The sequence below is a fragment of the Lactuca saligna genome, chromosome 4 (genome assembly GCF_052625555.1).
Source record: "Lactuca saligna cultivar CGN05327 chromosome 4, ASM5262555v1, whole genome shotgun sequence".
In the NCBI taxonomy this organism is placed as follows: domain Eukaryota; kingdom Viridiplantae; phylum Streptophyta; class Magnoliopsida; order Asterales; family Asteraceae; genus Lactuca; species Lactuca saligna.
In genome coordinates this window covers 182,931,938-182,949,402 of record NC_136420.1, presented here as the reverse complement: position 1 = coordinate 182,949,402, position 17,465 = coordinate 182,931,938, and positions in this window count along the sequence as shown.

Here is a 17,465-nt window from a genome sequence, read left to right as displayed (position 1 = left end):
ATGTTTGATGCCTTCGTGGCTCAGACAGGATTTATGTGTTATGTGTTATATGTTATGTGTTCCAGGCTACGGCCTGATGCAGTATGCAGTATATGTGTTCATGCTAGTTGATATGCTATGCTATGTTCAATCAGTCAGTTCCGGACTTCGATCCGATGCAGGGACAAGGTCCCAGATAGTTCCGGACTTCGGTCCGATGCAGTTAGTTCCGGACTTCGGTCTGATGCAGTTTGTTCCGGACTTCGGTCCGATGCAGTTAGTTCCGGACTCCGGTCCGATGCAGGGGACAAGGTCCCAGTTAGTTCCGGACTTCGGTCCGATGCAGTTAGTTCCGGACTTTGGTCCGATGCAGGGGACAAGGTCCCAGTCAGTTCCGGACTTCGGTTCGATGCAGTTTTCGGGTTTCGGCCCGATGCAGTGGGCGGGACCCAATATGTGTTTATATGTTATTGTATGGTATGTGGTATTTTGGGGGAGCTCACTAAGCTTCGTGCTTACAGTTTCAGTTTTGGTTTCAGGTACTTCCGCAAGTAAAGGGAAGAGCTCGGGGTGATAGCATCGCACACACCACAGCTTAGCTTTTATCCTGGGGATGGTTTTAGTTGTTTTAGATTTGATGTAGTATGATACAGTTTTCCGCTAAGTATTTTATTATGATCGGATACATCGCGTATGTTTTTATGTTACGATACTCATATTATGGTTTTAACTATATTGAAAAAAAAATGAAAATTTTTGGGTCGTATTCTTGGGTTGTTTCACCTGGCCTGGCGCGCTCCTGCAGCCCTACCTGGCGTTCCCTTGCCAGCCTTGGTGGGGACTCCCTTGCCAGCTTTGTTAGGGACTCTCCTACCGGCCCGGCCTGGCGCTCCGTTGCCTAGCGCCCCTTTCCAATCTTTCCTGGTGCGCGTCTGCCAGCTCCGCCCCGCGCCTCCGGGCGGCCTTACCCAGCTCCTTGCTAGTTGGGCCTTGATGGAACCTTGTCCCTCATAAGACCTTTCTTCTGCTTCATGGATGAACTCTTCTTGGTTGCCTGGTTATCACTGCAAGATCACAGAGAACAAGGGCCATGAACCGCTTTCCGGGAGGGGCTCCCGGAAGAACGCTCCGACGGTCAAGTTAGGGGATGATTTAGGGTTTGTGTATGCGTTCTCTAGAAGGGCCAGAGAACTTACCTCGCTGGTCTGAGAGTGCATCCTTTTATACCTAGCACTCCTGCCTGGTCCGTACCAGACAAGATTGCTTTTGGGGAGACATGATCAGAGGCCCTGATTGGAGGGTCGTGCGCCCTCAACCGCTAGAGCGCTCTCATTGGCTCCAACGGTAATGCTCTGATCCTACTATTTGTCTCCTGGCCGTACCTTTTGTCTTGGAGCAAGGAGCGTCACTTGGCGGGCGTGAGCCTTCCACCTGGGCGTTTCGCTCCCGGGGGCGCCAGCGGGCGCTGAGCCTGTTGGGCTAGGCCTGGCTGGTGTGCCCCGCTCTAGGGCTTGGACGTGGCTCTACTGTGCTGCCCTAGGCACATCATCAAGTCCCCCAGTCCATTAGCCATAGCGTTTCAGCGCTAGTTACGACGTTCTGGACTTAATTGATTGACGTGTGTTCGTTTTTCTCTATCCGCCACTCCGTTTTTAATGGCGACGTGACTGCGTGTGACTGCTGGCAGTTACGTCACTATGTCAGACATTTAAATGTCCCGCTTCTTCCCCTTCTTTAAGAGGGCATTTGCCCAATTTCTTTCTCTTCATCTGTTCCTCCCTTTCTCTTCGTGCTCATCCTTCTTTCCCTTTCATGGCTAACCTTCCCGGAATCGTTCCTTCTGCTATCGAGTATCGACAATTGGAGACCACGTATGGATTATCCTCCTTAGAAGGTGTGGAATTTCCCTCTTCCGGCTCTAGCATCTCTTCTCCTCCCCCTGGCAAAATTGGGGTTTTCCTGAAAACCCTGGACACCGGTATACGATTTCCCCTGACAGACTTTCAGGAGGAAGTCCTTCAAAAGGATGGTTGTAGTCTTCAGATGTTGACCGCCAATGTTGTCAACAAAGTGGTTGCCTTCAAGATGATCTGTAGGGAAAACGGGTACCTTCCCAACTACTTTGTCTTCAAGTTCTTCTTTCGATTCTGCATCACCGAAGACAAATGCACCTTCTCAGTTCGGCGAGGGGGACACGCCTTAGTTCCCAATGGGCGTACCCCCAAGAACTGGCAGGATAAGTGGTTATGGGTGAATCAGGAGCTAGTTGGGAGTGGCCGCTACCGTGCCAATGCATTCGCTGATACCATTCCTAAGCTTTTCCCCCACAACCAGGGTGTTGCCGATTATCTGAAGAGTGGGCAGGTATCCGCCGAGGATTACTCTAAGGCGCTTCTTTCTGGGGTGGGGATGAGTCCTTCTTGGAGGCGGCGTGGCAAGATGGCAGTGTTCTTCTCTGTCGTTGATGGTTAGTGTAGTATCTTCCCCCTTTTCTTTTATTGTTTCTCCTTGTTGCTTCCGTGTTTTTAATATTTCCATTCTGCTTTCCCCCAGGCACTGAGTCTTCTTTTTCTATGGACAAGGTTCTGCGTAAGCGCTATCAGGGTAAAGTGGAGTTTCATGAGGTAGACCTGGTCGACGGCCTTCCCCTTCCTCGCCGAGCAGACCAGCTTGCTCTGACCATTTCTCCTCCTGTTCCTCCAGTAAGCTCATCGGCGTCTAAGGAGGAATCGCTGCACGATTGCCCCATCTCCTCTATCATGCCCCTGGGCGGCGTTCCCTCTTCCTCCCTGGAAGACAGTGAAGATAGCAAATAAGGTATCATTGTTGATGTTCGGCGGATGCAGGCGAAACAGAAAGCTATGCAAGCCATGGGCGAGCTGGTTACTGGTGCTCCCCCTGCCACCAAGAGAGTGCATACTAGGCGCAGCTTTTATCGCCTGCTGAGTTCGATGAGTTCCACACCAGTGAGTTCCACATCCACTGGCATGGTTGTGATTCCCGATGATGATGCGCAACAGTCTGAGGGAATCAACAGGGCGACTGAACAGCCCGTTATTTCATATTTTTCTTCCATTCCTTCTCCAACTATTCTGTTTGTTCCCTCCAAGCTTTCTCTGGCAAAGGGCTTTTGTGACATCCCCATTTTCACGGCCAAAAAAGACCGATTTTTGTTTATGCTTTATAAAAATCAGAGTTCTTCTTTTAATAAAAATGTTGTGGAATTTGTTCCCAGAAAAAACATGATAAATACGTTATTAAAACATTTCCGAAGAAACGTACTTTATTCATTTTAAAACGTTTGGGATGTCATCGTCAATACAGGAACATAAGCATAAACAGAACTTACATTTATTTACACTAGTGATCTACATCTCTTTAAATCTCTCAGTGTAAAGTGACTTCGTATCAACACCTGTGATATAAATAAACTGAGTGGGTCAGGTTGGGAAACCTGGTGAGTACATAGGGTTTTCAACCCACAATAATATAATTATTATGTTTAAACAATCAAACAATCAACCCAATTACCCATCCCCATTATCTTCTTTAGTCTTAAGGATCTACCCTAAGAATCAGCTATTCCTCGTTTATTTATTCCTAAGGATCATCCTAAGGAATCGACACGAAGTCCATCATTACCAAGGCTTATAGAATATATCTGGTGAACACGTAGTCCGAAACATCTAGTAAACACTTAGTTCAAAAGTAACTAGTGAACACACTTAGTTCAAAATACCTAGTGAACACACTCAGTTCAAAGATACGTAGTGAACACACTCAGTTTAAAAATACCTAATGAGCACCTAGTTCAAAAATACCTACATGTTACGAACCTGCTATCGTTCCACTGGACCGTCTCGTATCGTCCATAGTCGTCATCTATACTCCACTAGATGACTGGATCACTGACAACACTGATGTCTCCCATCGTGTTATCACGAAACAACTATTTCATCTACCCATGTTTTATCCAACATATTTTGTAGATATAAAATACGTATACAGTTTAAATCATTTAAAACATGTATAAAAATCTTTCACTCAGCATAGACAGCAAGTATTCAGACAATATGTACACATAGCACGTAATTTATATTAAAATACTTCATATCTATGTGTAAGATGAAAGGGACTATGCACTCACAACACGTAAATTATATAATAAATACTTCATATCTATGTGTAAGATGAAAGGGACCATGCACTCACCTGAGAAGGTGATGACTCGGTACTCGGACAGCGCTTCGTTTACTTTAAAATAATTTCCGTCGACGAAACCTAGTATTATCACCAATAGATTTTAGTCTATTATTCGCCGAGACTAATTAATAGTCTAGCTATTATTACTATTATATAAGCGTTAAAAAAATACTTATATAACCCATCATAATAGCCCAAGTATTTATTATATGTTCTTAATAACGTTAATATAATTAAATAAAAACTATATTAAAAATAGCGTAGGCGTAGCTCACTTACAGCGGGTTTTATAGAAAACTAGGCTTTGCTTGGAGTAGCGTTTCCGAGCCAAAAAGCTCTTCTTCTCAGAGCCGTCGAGCACTCCGGGGCTTCCGCCTCGTGCTAGGGAGGTTCCCTAGGCTTTTCGGGGGATTTCGGGGCTAGAGAGAGTAATGAGAAGAAAGAATGGGAAATGTGTGAAGAAAATGAGGGTGGGAGAGGTGGTATTTATAGGGTGAAAATGGCTGAACTTGGTGCCACATGTCACCATCTAGTGGCAAGACTTGGGGAGAAAGCAATGGCCAAGATTGTGCCACATCACCCATTTTCGCACAGCACACTTCCGACTTCTAAAATCCGTAACTTTCACATACGACTTACGTTTTTGACGTTCTTTATATCCACGCGTAGGTAAAAATAATATCTACAACTTTCATTTTGACTCCATCGGCTAATTCTCGACCGATCTTAAATTTAACACTACGAGGCGTTTAGACTGTTAAATGACCGCGAAGAATTCAAAACTCCTTCATACGGACTCCGTTTTCGTCTGTCTTTTTACCGTTGAGTTCCTATTAATGAGATATTCAACTCTCATTTAGGTTGCATAAGCCAAAAACCGCTCGAACTAAAATTCGAGTTTCGGGCTGTACACTGCTAAGCCGAATCTTAGAAAAATCATAACTTCTTCATACGAAGTCAGATTTGGGCGTTCTTTTTATGGATTTTCTTGGTTTAACATATTCTACGACTTTCGTTTAGATCACTAAGGCTAAATCTCGCTCTATCGTAAATTCACTTTTTACGCTTTGCGGTGTCGTGCCGGTTCCGTCGCGAAACTTCGACGAGTCATAACTTCTTCGTTATAACTCGGATTTCGGCATTCTTTATATGTACGGACACCTCGTGAAATCTACTACAACTTGGTTCAAATTATTTATTCTAAATAATATTTTGTCGAAAAGTCATTTTCGACCCCTATTATCTCTAAATTGACTAGCCCGGATCTACGGGCGTTACAATTATCTCCCCCTTAGGATGATTACGTCCCGGAATCATCAACGAAACAAGGCAGTATAATGACTCCATACATTATCTCTACATCCTAGGTAGTAACTGTAACTTCTATGTTGCTTCGAACGGGTATCTAACTCTTGGACTCCTTGATTGCAGGCGGTGCTTAGTCTTGCACCCGCTCGTTAGAATTCCAGTCATGACTTTCGTGTCACAAGCTCATTCTTTATCAGATACACCTTCTTCTTCTTAGGACAAGTTAATTTGATTGCTACAATTGATCGAGGTGTCATATTCTAATGACCAATTATCGTACGTAAGAACGCTTAGACTCAGGTCTCTTATAGTCAAATTCCGGAATGAAATATGCCTTCCTTCATGGTCTAATGTGATATAATCACATTTTAACATGTAGCATTTCTAGCTACCAACCTTTTTTAACAACGAGCGTGATACATCTATTGATCGCTTTGATTTCAATCGTTTGGTTTAAGTCGGATGCTACATCAAACTTGGTTCTCTGAACCACGTAACCTACTCATCGTAGTCGGACTCAATGTGATATGACCACTAGTGTCGGGATAACAACAATTTTATTAGTCATTACCGAAACAATGGTAACGACATACTTGAATAAAACGAAATCAATTACTGGCTTCTTGGTAACCTTGTGACTTTCCCTGATCCAAGCGTGAGTCCTGTGCTTCCGGTAGTATATGCATCTACTACCTTTCACACCTACTCATACTCGTCCCAAGTATTGTCTCACAGTTTTCCAAGTCACCATTCAAGAAAATCACATAATAGTTTAACACACCAGATAACAAAACGAAGATTTTATTATTTCTTGAAACTATTACATAGGTGTTCAAGTTCACCCTAGACTATGCCTATAATAGGCTACATCATATGGTTCTATCTCTTTGGCTACCTCATAGCTTGATCTTCGGGTATGAATTCCTCATCCTTGGTTCCTCACATTGTTTTCTGCTTCGTCGAGGATCATGTGGAATGCCCTTGGCCTCGGTGGTGTTTCTGGTCTTGCTACTTTATTTTTCTTTGGGCAATTCCTTGAAAGATGCCCCCCTTCTTTACAATCATAACACAACCTCTTGTTGGATGTACACTCATTGGCGTAATGCCTAGACTTTCCACACTCGAAACATGTCACCTCTTCGCCGCATTTTCCAAAGTGTTTCTTCTTGCATTTATCACACCATCTTGCTTCACCTCCTCCTCCAGGCTTCAAGAATTTTCTCTCCTTGTGGGACCTTGAAGATCCTTCAAACTTCCGCTTCTCTCCTCCCTTATCTTTTTCTAGACCCTTTTCCCTTATCTGGGCCTCTACATTCTTAGCTGCCCTAACAACTGTTTTCAAGGTAGTTGCCATTTTGACCATTGGGCCAAAGTCAGTGGGTAATCCGTTAGCAAACCTATCAATCTTGGAGAGTTCAGTAGGCACCAAGTAGAAGAATAGCTTCATCCTCTCGGTGAATGCGGTGGCATACTCATCAACACTCATCCTCCCTTTCTTCAGGTTCTGAAACTCGTTGTTTAGGTCTATCAGATCTATCTCTGAGCAGTACTGCATTTTCAACTGTTCCAAGAACTCTTCCCATGACATCCTTAAGGCTTCTCCTTGTGGCATCGTATCTGCCAATAGCTTCCACCAGCTCAAAACTCCAGTTTTCAGTTGTCTTACTGCGAAGACGGTCTTTTGTTTCTCGCTACAGTCACAGCTCTCAAACACCATCTCCATCTCGGAGATCCAATCCATAATCTCAACAGGCTTTGGTCTTCCTGAGAGACTTGGTGGTTTTGCACCCAATAAATTCTTGTACATTCGCCCATCCTTGTCGTTTCTCCTCTCCGGGCCATCCTTTTGATCACCTTGAGTCCCCACTTGACTCACTTGGCGGCTGTAGTTCCCTTCCTCCGAGTGCTCGGGAATCAGCTCGGGTTGCTCAGTGGGCATAGTAGGTTCGTCCCTATTCAACATCCGCCTCATTTCTTCCTTTTGTTCAGCTAGCATAACCCGAATCATGGCTTGAACTCCAACAATGGTGACTGGCTCAGGTGCAACTTCTTCTACAACAGGTATTTGCTAAACCACTGGGGGTTGGTTCCTATTCTCATTTGCATTCACGTTTCCGCTACGGGTCCTTGCCATCTTGATCTATACACCGAATAAGGTGAATCTAGACCCTTACATAGGATTGACGTTTAAATCATCCTTATTGCTCCGAAACGTTTATATGCTAGTTCTAATATCGTATTCATACGTTTAGAATCCTAAACACATAAGGTTTCCAGATCCGGTCGGCAACAGACCATAGATCCGATCAAACTATAGCATAACAAATCATTTAGCACATAAAAGTAATTTAGGCATCATTCCTAAATTAAGCTAGTGCTCACACCTCACAATCATCGCTTAGCATTCTAAGTTTAAGTCTAGAAATAAATCCATATTCCTAGTTCGCTTAAACTAATGCTCTAATACCAACTGTGACATCCCCATTTTCACGGCCAGAAAAGACCGATTTTTGTTTATGCTTTATAAAAATCAGAGTTCTTCTTTTAATAAAAATGTTGCGGAATTTGTTCCCAGAAAAAACATGATAAATACGTTATTAAAACATTTCCGAAGAAACATACTTTATTCATTTTAAAACGTTTGGGATGTCATCGTCAATACAGGAACATAAGCATAAACAGAACTTACATTTATTTACACTAGTGATCTACATCTCTTTAAATCTCTCAGTGTAAAGTGACTTCGTATCAACACCTATGATATAAATAAACTGAGTGGGTCAGGTTGGGAAACCTGGTGAGTACATAGGGTTTTCAACCCACAATAATATAATTATTATGTTTAAACAATCAAACAATCAACCCAATTACCCATCCCCATTATCTTCTTTAGTCTTAAGGATCTACCCTAAGAATCAGCTATTCCTCGTTTATTTATTCCTAAGGATCATCCTAAGGAATCGACACGAAGTCCATCATTACCAAGGCTTATAGAATATATCTGGTGAACACGTAGTCCGAAACATCTAGTAAACACTTAGTTCAAAAGTAACTAGTGAACACACTTAGTTCAAAATACCTAGTGAACACACTCAGTTCAAAGATACGTAGTGAACACACTCAGTTTAAAAATACCTAATGAGCACCTAGTTCAAAAATACCTACATGTTACGAACCTGCTATCGTTCCACTGGACCGTCTCGTATCGTCCATAGTCGTCATCTATACTCCACTAGATGACTGGATCACTGACAACACTGATGTCTCCCATCGTGTTATCACGAAACAACTATTTCATCTACCCATGTTTTATCCAACATATTTTGTAGATATAAAATACGTATACAGTTTAAATCATTTAAAACATGTATAAAAATCTTTCACTCAGCATAGACAGCAAGTATTCAGACAATATGTACACATAGCACGTAATTTATATTAAAATACTTCATATCTATGTGTAAGATGAAAGGGACTATGCACTCACAACATGTAAATTATATAATAAATACTTCATATCTATGTGTAAGATGAAAGGGACCATGCACTCACCTGAGAAGGTGATGACTCGGTACTCGGACAGCGCTTCGTTTACTTTAAAATAATTTCCGTCGACGAAACCTAGTATTATCACCAATAGATTTTAGTCTATTATTCGCCGAGACTAATTAATAGTCTAGCTATTATTACTATTATATAAGCGTTAAAAAAATACTTATATAACCCATCATAATAGCCCAAGTATTTATTATATGTTCTTAATAACGTTAATATAATTAAATAAAAACTATATTAAAAATAGCGTAGGCGTAGCTCACTTACAGCGGGTTTTATAGAAAACTAGGCTTTGCTTGGAGTAGCGTTTCCGAGCCAAAAAGCTCTTCTTCTCAGAGCCGTCGAGCACTCCGGGGCTTCCGCCTCGTGCTAGGGAGGTTCCCTAGGCTTTTCGGGGGATTTCGGGGCTAGAGAGAGGTTCTGGAGAGAGAGTAAAGAGAAGAAAGAATGGGAAAGGTGTGAAGAAAATGAGGGTGGGAGAGGTGGTATTTATAGGGTGAAAATGGCTGAACTTGGTGCCACATGTCACCATCTAGTGGCAAGACTTGGGGAGAAAGCAATGGCCAAGATTGTGCCACATCACCCATTTTCGCACAGCACACTTCCGACTTCTAAAATCTGTAACTTTCACATACGACCTCCATTTTTGACGTTCTTTATATCCACACATAGGTAAAAATAATATCTACAACTTTCATTTTGACTCCATCGGTTAATTCTCGACCGATCTTAAATTTAACAGTATGAGGCGTTTAGACTATTAAATGACCGCGAAGAATTCGTAACTCCTTCATACGGACTCCGTTTTCGTCTGTCTTTTTACCGTTGAGTTCCTATTAATGAGATATTCAACTCTCATTTAGGTCTCATAAGCCAAAAACCGCTTGAACTAAAATTCGAGTTTCGGCCTGTACACTTGTAAGCCGAATCTTAGAAAAATCATAACTTCTTCATACGAAGTCAGATTTGGGCGTTATTTTTATGGATTTTCTCGGTTTAACATATTCTACAACTTTCGTTTAGATCACTAAGGCTAAATCTCGCTCTATCGTAAATTCACTTTTTACGCTTCCCGGTGTCGTGCCGGTTCCGTCGCGAAACTTCGACGAGTCATAACTTCTTCGTTATAACTCAGATTTCGGCGTTCTTTATATGTACGGACACCTTATGACATATACTACAACTTGGTTCAAATTATTTATTCTAAATAATATTTTGTCAAAAAGTCATTTTCGACCCCTATTATCTATAAATTGACTAGCCCGGATGTACGGGCGTTACAGCTTTGGCCCCCATTGGCCGGTTACAGTTTCCAAAGATGGTGGCCCTAGTGATGGTGCTTCTGGGTCTATGATTTTTGTACCATCTTGGGATCTTCGCAACGATTCTCGTCTTTCTGTGCGTGCCAATGCTTTGGAATTCTCGTGCCACGCCTTCCCTCCAGCTGGAGTTGGGGATATGGAGGCGATGGGTCATCCTGCCCTTGCTCACAATATGGCTTACGCTGCTGCACAGGCCATGTTTTATCTTGTTGCAGGTTCTCGGAGTATCCATACCCTTGGCGAGGTGGAGGCCACACATGCCACCTGTGGATCGTGTGTGGCTAGTTTGGAGCATCGTCTGAGTGAGCTTGGTGATGATCTTCGTTCTTCTGAGAAGAAATGTGAGTTGCTAGCATCCGAGAAGAACATTCTTCATGATGCTAGGGCTGCATTGGAAACCAAGGTTGACTCTCTCACACAAATTAATGAAGGTTTAACGATCCAGGTTGAAAGTCTTGAGTGCGATGCTGTCGATCGCGACAAGCTTGTATCGTCACTACAATCAAATGTGGACGCTTGTTAGGGGTGTCAAACCCAACAAATAAAGAGGTACGATATACTCCAAAATAATCCCACTATATTGCACTAAAAGGTAGTACAAGGTAAGCAGGGTCGATCCATAGAGACACAGGACAATTAGTCTATACCTCTTTGCACAAGGTACTATAGTCACCAATAGTAAAAAGAGAGGGGGGTTTAGAATGTAATGATTAAACAAACAATTAAAAACATAGGCAATCAATTAAGTGCGTGAATTAAGTTCAGAATTTGTGAGGACTCCAACTCCATGTATGACAATTTAGCAATGTGACTCCAAGATGACACAATATTCGTTCAATTCTATCTAAGTTGGTACTTGAAAGTGCTAATAAGCTCTAACACTTCCCATTCACCATATTAATTAACCAAAACAAGCTCTTTGATTAATCCTAACCTTATTAACCTAATCTAAACAAGCTCTTAGGATTAGATTATAAGATTGCATGAAGCTTTATGTGAATGTTCCCAACAACACCCAATACTCCTCATAAGCTCGGGAGTGTAAAAGTGTATGAATAAGATTTACACTAAATTCATTCAATAGAGATCAATTTAATGCTTGTTACTTGTTCAATTTCACAAAACAATTACGGATTTTGTAAAAGAGATAACTTGAATGACCTAACCCTAATTCAAATGGCCAATAAGAATCATAATTAGAATCAAACATTCGATTGAAGCAAAATCAAATTCATTAAATAGAAATTAAGAACAAACATCATGTCATATGAATGAAGTCACTACCAAGAAGTCAAAACATGAAATTGGAGAAATTAGGGTTCTAGCCACACATGGCTAGAACAAGATCACAAGAATAAAAGATGGAATTAAAGTGCAATTACAACTTACAAATACTAGAAATAATGTTTCCAAATGATTGCTAATCAAACCCTTGCAAAAACCTTTGAAAATCCTCCTCCAATGGTGCTCTGGTATGTTCTATCTTTTGTCCAAATAACCCTCAACCCGTAATATGAAAGATAGAAAAACTGCCAAAAGTTGGTTTCTGGGTCGAACACGGCCTGTGTTAAAATAGGCTAAACTGACATGGGTCGTGTTCAGCAACACGCCCCGTGTTGATTTTTCAGTGTAAATCAACACGCCCCGTGTACCTCTCTGATTCCAATTCCAAACTTGATTTTTCCAACTTTTTAGTTCTTCGCCGGATCGTCCCGAAATCTCCACCAATGCTTCCCGACACTTCCCAAAGCGCGTTCCAACCTCCGGTTTACCTGAAAAAGATATAAAAGTGTGCAAATAAGGTTGTTCTAGAGACTAAAATGAATATGATAAAATGCAAGGAAAAGGAAGAACAATTTTGCTAAATATATGCATAAAATGGGACTAAAAGGTGTGCAAAAAGGTGCACAAATAGCACCTAACAACGCTGCTCGGCGAGACTTGGATTGGTTGTTGCACGTCGGTGTTGTTCGTATTGTTGATAAACTGATAGAGCACCCTGACTTTACCAACGCCATCAGTCTTATCCGCCATGTTGCGTACATGGCTGGGGTTGAGTCTGTTCAGAAGACTTCAGGTGGTGGTGGTAGTGGGGAGGCGGTTGTTGGTGCGTCGTATGTTAGTGTAAATGATGCTCTTTTGTCCTTTGCTAGTATGGATAATGCAAGTCTGTTAGGTTTGGGGGAGGTGGGTATTGAAGGTTTGCGGGAGTTATGCTCCTTTGGTGGTTCAGAGGGTATTCTTGAGAGTATTGTGGGTCATGAGATGGTGATGGAGACTAGTGTTGACATGGAAGGTGATGGTAAGGATCATGGGTCTGGTGGTGGTGGTGAGCGTGATTTTGGGGCGAGTGAGAAAGATGTTCGTAGGGATGGTCTGGAGTCGTAAGATTTCTCTCTTTCTGTTAGTTTAGTATGTGATGTTTTACCTTGTAATGTTTGAACTTCTAAAATAGTATTTCGCTTTCCTGGATGTATATTTGGCCTGTTTTAGGCATTATCTATTGTTTGCCTGTTTTGTTTTGTGTTTGGCTTGCTCGTTTACTGCACACTATTCAGGATATACAACGCCTTGATGCGTCGGGCACTTTGCTTTGCCCTTGCTACCATTGACACACTAAGTGTCCATATTGGACGCACTTATCATCCATGATTGGATTTCGCATGTAATCATTCAATCATTAGACTAATACGCTAAGTATATAAAAATCAACAATTGCATTATTATTTCATTAACCGCGGGTTTTTTGAATACACTAAGTGTTGAGCTCATGACGCTTAGCATGGTATTTTTAAATACACTAAGTATTGGACTCATGTCTATTAGCATGGAATTATATATACACTAAGTATTGAACTCATGTCTCTTAGCATGGAATTTTAAATACACTAAGTATTGGAGTCATGTCTCTTAGCATGAAATTATATATACACTAAGTATTGAACTCGTGTCACTTAGCATGGAATTTTAAATACACTAAAAATCAGATTCATGTCATTTAGCATGAACAAATATACTCTAAGTATTCGGGGTGCGATACACTCACTGAGATGTCAACCAACTGGGGTTGTCTCCCTTTCCTTCCTTTCCTTGCCTTAGAAAAAATATTTCTTTAAGTTCCTAGCATTCCATGTTCTTGGAAAAGGCCTTACTTCCATTGTCTCTAACACGTATGTACCGTTCCTATTTGCCTCCGTGACTCTGTATAGGCCTTCCCATGTTGGGCCCAACATTCCTTGAGGTTGGGCTCGTCTTGCCTCGTTTTTCCTTAAAACATATTCGCCGACTTTGAAGGCCTTCTCCTTTACCCTTTGGTTGTAATATCTTTCTGTTGCATGTTTATACGCGGCTTGGCATACACTCGATTCTTCACGCTTCTCCTCTAGGATATCTAGGTTTATCCTCAGGTTTTTTATGTTGCTTTCCTCATCCTTGTTGGTCACCCTCAATGTGTTCATTGCCACCTCTATGGGAAGCATGGCTTCGGTTCCATACGTCAAGCTGAAAGGGGTTTCATTTGTGCTTTTCTGTGGTGTAGTTTTGTATGACCACAGCACCATTGGTATCTCTTCTACCCAATTCCCCTTTGCTTTTCCCAACCTCTTCTTAATCCCATTGACAATGATTCGGTTGGACACCTTTGTTTGGCCGTTCGCTTGAGAGTGTGCCACCGATGTGAAGCGTTGGCTTATCCCTTTGGTGGTGCACCATTCTCTGAACGGGTTCTCAGCAAACTGCAAGCCATTGTCGCTGATGAGAAACTTAGGTGTTCCGAATCTTGTCATGATGTTTTTCCATACGATTTTTATCATGTGCCTCCCAGATATACACGCCAGAGGCTCAGCTTCAATCCACTTTGTGAAGTAGTCCACAGCTACCACCATGTACTTTAGTTTTCCTGGTGCTTCTGGGAATGGACCCACTATATATATGCTCCACTGGTAGAAAGGCCATGGGTTGGATATGTTGCTTAGTGGGATCGGGGGGTTCGCCTGGACTGGGGCGTAAGACTGACACTCCCTACATTTCCTGGTTACTTCTATCGCATCTTGTTGTATCGTTGGCCAGTATACCCCCATTCGTAACACCTTGCTTGTCAAGGCCCTCGCCACTTCATGTGCACCTAGTTGTCCTGAGTGTGCCTCCTGCAATATCTCTCTCCCCCTTAGCCTGATCCACACATTTTAACCATGGAGATATGAACCCCTTCTTGTACAATTCTCCATTCACCATTGCGTATGAAGGCGCTTTTATACGTATTTTCCTGGCCTCATCATGATCGTCCGGCAGCACTCCTCTTTGAAGGTATTCCCAGAATGGTGTCATCCATGTGGGCCCAGTGGGGGTTAGGGTGTTCACTTGCTGCTCATCTATACTCCTTTCTCGAAGTACCTCTACTGAAACTTTCTTTGATAGGTGGTCGAAGCATGTGGACGCCAGCTTACTCAAAGCATCTGCCCTCTTGTTTTCACTTCTGGGTATCTGCTTGACTGTAAACCGGCCGAATGATCCTACCAGTTGTTTCACCATCTTTACATGTTTTCCCATTCTTTGATCTCTTACCTCGAAACTTCCATTGACTTGGTTTGCTGCTAACCTCGAGTATGTTAAGGTTGTTACAGCTTTCGCACCCATCTGCTTGGCTAGCCGTAATCCTGCAAGAAGTGCTTCATACTCCGCCTCATTGTTTGACGTATGGAAGTCGAAGCGGAGGGCATAGGTTACCTCCTCTCCTTCTGGGCTAGTCAGGATCAGCCCTGCCCCCCGAGCCTTCCCTGCTGGATGCTCCATCTGTATACAGGGTCCATGAACCATGGTCAGTCGGGGCTCCTTCAACTATCCACACCTTCTCTTTCGTCGGGTTCCCTCCATCTGGGATCTCCAGCATGAAGTCAGCCAGCGCCTGCCCTTTAATGTTTGTTCTTCGGCGATAGTTTATGTCGTGTTCTCCCAGCTCAATTGCCCACTTGGCCAGCCAGCCTGACGTCTCCGGCTTGAGCAAGATCTGTTTAATGGGGTAGCTCGTGAGTACCTCGATTTGATGTGCATGGAAGTATCGCCTTAGTCGTCTCGCGGCGTAGATGAGTGCTAATACCAACTTTTCTAGCGTGGGATAGTTGAGTTCTGGTCCTTGCAGCGCTCTTCTAACAAAGTACACCGTCCTTTGTTCCCCCTCCCTTTCTAGAGCCAATATCGAGGATATCGCTTCGACTGATGTTGAAAGATACACTTGTAATGTTTCTCCATGGATAGGGGTGGCCAGACTTGGAAACTCATGTAGCGCTTCCTTGATTTTCTGGAGCGCCTTTTCTGCCTCATTCATCCATTGGAAATTGTTCTTCTCGATGCACCCCTTTAAGGTGTGGAAAATTAGCATGGCCTTGTCAGTGGATTTCGAAATGAACCTGCTTAGATCTGTAAGCTTCCCGTTCAGACCCTGTGCATCTCGGAGGGAGTTCGGGGTTGGCGTCTCGATGAACTTGTCGACCTTGGTCGGGCTGGGCTGGACGCCTTTTCTGGTGATGTAGTATCCCAAGAATTGCCCCTCTTCCACTCCAAATGTGCACTTGGCTGGGTTTAGCTTCATCCTGATCGCTTCTAATGTCTGGAAAGTTTCCTCAATGTCTTGTAGCATCTTTTCCTCGTTCGGACTCTTAATTACCATATCGTCTACGTACACCTCGATGTTACTTCCAATTTGCTTAGCGAATATCGAGTCAACCAAACGTTGATATGTTGCCCCTGAGTTCTTTAATCCGAAAGGCATCTTAGTGTAGCAGAAAGTGCCATGGTTTGTATAGAAGGCTGTTTTTTCTTCGTCTTCCTTGCTCATCAAAATCTGGTGATACCCTTTATATGCGTCCAAAAAAGATTTTAGCTTAAATCCCTGTAGCGATTCTACATTTTGATTGATCTCCAGGAGCGGGTAGCAATCCTTAGGGCACGCCTTGTTTAGATCGGAAAAGTCTATGCACATACGCCACGATCCATCCTGTTTACGAACCATAATCGGGTTCGCAATCCACGTCGGAAATATTGCCTCCCTCAATATGTCGGACTCCGTCAACTTAGTCACTTCTGTATTAATCGCCCTATTACGGTCTCCCCCTGGACCCTTTTCTTCTGCTTAACTTCTTTTACCCCTGGCCTGATCATCAGTTTATGTTTGATGACCTTCCTTTCTACTCCCACCATGTCTGTAGGAGTCCATGCGAACACATGTTTATAGCGTTTGAGCAAGTCGACCAGCGCTCTTCTCGTGTGATTTGAGAGGTCACATCCAATGCTGGCCGGCTGATCAGGGAATCTTTCATTGATTACTTCCTTCCCCTTTATGGGACTGCCCCTGGGTCTTTTGGACCCTTTGGTTATTTCTGCTAGCTTCATGACTGTATAGCATTGCAATTCTTTGGACGGAGTGGCCAGTATCGTGGCTTCGCCTTTCGGTGTGTCGAATTTCATGATCCCATGCATGGTTGATGGTACCGCCCCTAGCTTCAAGAGGGTTGTCCTTCCTAGGATGATATTGTGTTCTGCTGAATTTCGGATGACCACAAAGTCTATCAGGGCAGTTTTCTTTCGCTGCTTGTCATGGCTAGTGATTGTCAGGGGGAGATGGATTGTGCCCATCGACCATAGGCTATGGCCGGTGAATCCTACCAGCCTACCAGTCGTAGGTCGCAAGTTGCCTTTCTAGCGATCCGGGAGGAACCGGAAACAATGCTCATAGATGATGTCTGCTGAACTCCCGGTGTCGACATAGACTCTATGGATAGTCACGTCTCTGATAGATGCTTGTATTATCAGTGGGTTGTCACCTTCCAAACCATCCGGCCAGGGATCCTGAACGGAAAATGTGAGCGCGCGTGCTGAAGGTTTAACGGTCACTTGCTGTCCCCGTTGTTCCTCCCTACTTCTTTTGTTGCGTATCAAGAATATCTCTCTGGGCTGAACCCCTTTACGGGGTGGGCCCTTGGCATTCTCAGCATCAAACTTGGCGCGCAGGCTTCGCGCCACCTCCACCAGATCTCCTTTGAGTTGTTTCTCCTCCATCTCCTTTTTTAGTACCGAACAGTTAACCGTGTCGTGCATCTTAAT